This window comes from Cornus florida, unplaced genomic scaffold (genome assembly GCF_030987335.1).
Source record: "Cornus florida cultivar Cherokee Brave unplaced genomic scaffold, ASM3098733v1 CherokeeBrave_3.0.0_Hap2_Chr11, whole genome shotgun sequence".
NCBI classification, from domain to species: Eukaryota; Viridiplantae; Streptophyta; class Magnoliopsida; order Cornales; family Cornaceae; genus Cornus; species Cornus florida.
Window position 1 is genome coordinate 55,876,368 of NW_026775581.1, and position 5,090 is coordinate 55,881,457.

The following is a 5,090-nucleotide window of genomic DNA, read 5'->3' on the forward strand; positions in this document are numbered from 1 at the left end:
CTCTCGGGCCTCTCATGCTGTACGTGCAGAAATTGGGATTTAAGGTTTTGTTTGGCCGTTTAGGGTATTCCGAAGTTGTTTAAAATACAATTAATGGTCTGAATAATTGTTTTGAACATATAAAAATACTTGGAAGCTGTCCTGGATTAATGTATTAAGGAATGGAGCAACATGAAATTAAAGAAAAAAACCTACATGTTGAATATTGATTTGTTGATTTATTTGCTTATTGAAATTTAGCAAATCTTTTGTATATGTTTTAATAGTGTTTAATCATAATTCAACAGTGTTATAAGTGTAATGGATTATCTGAAAATAACTATGCTTGGATTGGATTAAATTGATATTTTAATTTGTTGTAAATTGCATCAATTTATGGAATGTTTGGAGGATTTAAATGCTTAGCCTTATTTTAGCAATTTAAAGAATTGGAACATGATTTTTAAGTCTTGTAATGAATGCATAAAATGGTCATATATGTATTAGACTTTATTTATGCTTATCTTGGAGTATGGTTGATGAGTTACTTATTACTGTTTTATCAATTATACTTTTTGGAGGATTGTATGTACCGGTATGGGTCGGTGACATACTAGGAATGGATTAGTTTAAACACTAAGTCCTACCTATTCTGGATTGAGGGATGGATTAACTATAAAGGTTAAGTCCTACTCATATTGGTATCAGGTTAATAAACAATTGAATGATATATTTTAGTTTATGGATGGATTTTTATACATATGTCAGGCCACTGTATCAAATGGTTGATATTTTTGTATTGCGCTTATACGGACTTTATATATTTATGATTATGGTGCCGTGATATGAGCTTGAGTCTCAAGATTATGGTTAGAGTGCGTATATCACCTAGGATGGATAACTGGACATATTTGCTGTTCCGTGGTAGGTCTAGGTACACATGCTTACGTTATATGCGATTTACATGGTATCTCTACTCAAGCTGAGACTGACCTATGGGCTAGTGAGCATCCTATAGTGTGTACTTATATACATATATGAACTACTTTAGTTATTCTGAGATATCTAGGGTGTATTTGCGTATCGAGTCTCTGTATGGATTGTAGTAGAGTAGAACTTGCTAGTGGGCCTGACCCACTCTTTGTTTTTCAGGTGTTCGTTAGTTCCAGGCTTAGAGCTTGATCGTGCTTAGCAGAGATAATTACTCACTCCTCCGACTACGTAGGATTTCCTTTCATGTTTAAGTTTTGGATTTTGTTTCCGTACCTTACTTTATATTGGGATTATTAGGGATCCACTAGATAGATTCATAAGTTGTACGTATTGGAGGTTTGGGATGTTTGGAGTATATTAATTTATAAATTTTGAGGATTTAATAATTAGAATTTTTTTAGCTTATTATCTATTCATTATATTCTTTTGTATTCTGTGTTCATTTAAGTGTTAATTGTTTGGTTTTCCCTCGGGTTTGGGCTTGGGCCTGATTAACCCATGTCTCGGAATCGAGGGGTATCACATTTTTTGTATATAATATGAGGCCAAAGGCCAAGCTCCATTTGAAATCCTTGTTTATTCATAATGGTTGTATTTTGCCTTTAATGAGAAAAGTATGAAAACTAGGGTTTTCACATTTCTTTCTTGCACCGGGGCGTGCATTGTGTATGAAATTTATCATTTAGCATTCATTTGATATGTATAAGGTGTGGCCAAGGGCCGAACACCATTTCGTTTTCATTTACATGCTATGATGTTGTATTTCATCTTTTTAGGCAAATTTTATGAAAAATTGGGGTTTGAGAGGCCATATTTTGCATTAGGGATATTTTGAGGCCGTAGGCCATTGGGATGCATCTTAAACGTATTTTTTACGTTTGCGCGCATGTCCACATTTCACAAAACTCTTAAGTTTTAGTTTTCAAAACTTCATGGGGGTGATTTATGAGTTTTTAATGCAAAGTTCATGCATTGGAGCATGGTTTATGATTTTTTTTGGTTTAGCATGATTTAAATGCTTAATTATGACTTTGACATGTTTTAAAACTTGTTCGGATCCTGTAGAATGCATGCATAGCCTTAGAGATGGACCGGAAACTTTCCACACACATTGCAGCAGCTTTTTCTGCTGTAGCATATGTGTCGGTCGGCTGATGAGAGCCATCTGCCAGTTGACAAAGCCTCGAGAATCCATTCCAGTAGCCTTTTAGTGAAAAGTGTCCTTTTGGCCGGTCGACGATTGGGGTTCGGTCGGCTGATGGCTGAGTTTCGGTAGACCGATCCTTCCTGGAGCCTTCTCTTTTTAGTTTTTTTTGGACAGTTTTGTTGTACCAACTTCAGAGGGTCACATCTCACTCATTTTAAATCCAAATCAGGTTGTTCTTAAGTCTAAATTCAAGAGCTTGAAGTTAGATTTCCAATGGTACCAGTCACAAACTAAAAATCCAACTATAGTGAGAGTTATTTTAGTTTTAGTGATATAGGTTCGTGGTATCTCTTAATCAGAGAATACCACTTTGTCCATTTTCATATCTTTTCCGTCCGGACTCTGAATTAGGCGATTCTTGTGTCAAACTTTGTTCATTTTTTGTTGTCTTTCCAATGGTATGCATGGTGGCATCCATTTCTATTTGAAATGACCATTTTACCCTTGGTTCATTTTTTTTTTTTTTTTTTTTTGGGTTTGACATTCTTGCTTCATTACTTGGCTCATTTGAGTTCCATGGCTTCATGTGGAGTCATTTTGGTGCCTTAGGGATGACGTACATCTCTAGAGGTCACTTTTCATCTTTCGCTTCCGCATTTCGGATCTGTTATCGGGTCAACTTTCGGTTCATCATTGACGCATCGGGTTCCAAAACTTAGGCCGTCCCAAGTGGTATTAGAGCTCCTAGCTTTGAATACCTTTGACGACGGGCTTTGGTTGCATATCATGCTTTTGTTGATGTACTTTGATATTTTCACATGCCTTTGGTAACATGTTTTGGCATTGTAATATGTTTACGTGTTTCTTGGTAACACGCTTGGTATTATGACATGTCTCTATGCTTATATGCTTATGTGTTTAAAAATATCCTTGTTTGACATGTATGCTTATTTGTTTAAGTGCTTAAATGTTTAAATAGCTTTCTTTGATTACTTTAGCATGATCGTATGTTGCATACATTGACGTGTTAATTATTTGATGCATTCAGTGAGTGAATTGCGTTCGATCATAATAACTCGTGTTATTATTGATCTCATTCCCTTTTAACGCATATAGCATCACAGTCTTGACTCGCAGGGAATCTTCTTGTCATGGCTCAGGTGAGCGTAAAGTTGTAATCTCTGTCTGACGAGATGAGACGTAGGCCACAGAGGCGCCGTTTCGTCTCATTTTCATTTGTCTCTTCGTGATGTAGTCATGGTGGTGTCAGAGGTGTCGGTGTTATCTCTTAGGACTTGTAATGGTTATTGGGTCTTTGTTTCCAGCGCCATAGGACGATGAGTCAGGACTGTCTCAAATCCTTCCTAGAGGAGTCGAGAGTTACTTCTTGAGCCTCAGGGCGAGGTTCTCGTGTCTTGTTTTCTTAGAATAATGGTTTCCAGATTTGGATAGGTGTGTTGACCTAGAATCCTTCTTGTGTTGCCTTGGACAGCTCTCACGAGCTACGGATGGGATGTGAGCGGTTTCATGTAATTAATTGCATTGGTGCAATTAATTACTCTTCCTTGTCTTTAAAAACTTGGGGCATTGTGTTAGGGTTCTGGTAGAACCCTGTAAAGTTCCTATCAAACTCGTTGGCATCTTGGATTAGGAATTTTCTTGTTGATGTCTCGTAACGGTTAGCATTGGGGCTATACATTTCGTTGTTGTCTTGTTTCTTGTGGTGTTGGGATTCTATCGGGGTATGAGTTGGTCTTGGGAAGGACTTACTGACCCTATGTTTAAAAGACCTTAGTGGTCATTTGGGGGATGGTTCCTTTCCTCGTAATGAGAGATTGGACTTATCCAGGTTCGGTTGTACTGCATGGTGTCTTTTGAGAGGCATTCTATTCATTTCTGTTGATTTTACGAACTTACCATTTGTATGATCACTTTTACATGTTTATGAGCCCCATTATTTTCGGACATGCATTAGAAACATGTTTAGGATATATGACTATGTGGTAGTTGTTTGAGGATGTATATGATATGTTTGCTTATACAGTATCTACTAACTATGTTTGTGCCGTTGGTGCTGTATAGCGCGTCGCTATTTGTTTAACCCCTATGTGGTAGGTGGTTTATTTGGTTTACCTCATGTGTACTGTGTGTTTAGTAATATGATATTATTTTATTTATGTTATTTAATTTTTGCGAGTATGCACTATGTGAGTGTTTGGTTTATACTGTTTCATCTTTCCTGCATTTATGATGGGGTTTTGTGACTTTGGTTATCGGGATTGTCATGAGTGAGCTACTTAGTGGACTTGTGTTTTGAGATTTTTGTTGTCCACTATAGGGATTTTGACCCAGCATTTTGTCTTCTGTATGTAGCCTTATGGTAAGTCTACTTCAGATCAGTGCATTGGTTTTCGGTTTTGCGGGTTCGATCCATTGGCTTGAGGGCACAGACTTGTTAGGCTGTGGATTCGGGACTGGTGTTGTTGTTGTTGTATTTTCAGATGTGGGGGTCGTTAGTACACCAATGTTAGCGATTTAAGGCCTTAAGCGTAACGGTGCCAATAACATTGTTGTTAGAGTTTTGGGATTAGCTATCCCAACTCTCACAGATGCCTAGTTCCCATAGTGCTTTTGGTAATGATAATTTTCGACATTGATGTCATTTGTATCGAAAAGTTTATTTCTAGGTTGATCTGTTAGGGGCATGTTATGAACTAGTGCCTTATACTGTCATGCTAACTTATTGACGAGTAAGTGTGGGTAGGTTCTGGTCATTATTCGTACTGCCATGCCATTCTTAGCCATCTGTCTTGATTCGACTTATCATTGTCTTAGGATTCTCTCGGTGTTTGACATTAAGTTAATATGACGATTCGTTTGGGAGGTGTCACTCAGTTCTTGGTTTTCGCATTCCTTCGGATGATCTTCAGGCTTTTGGAGTTGTCCTTTAGCACCTTATAATCTGTCTTTT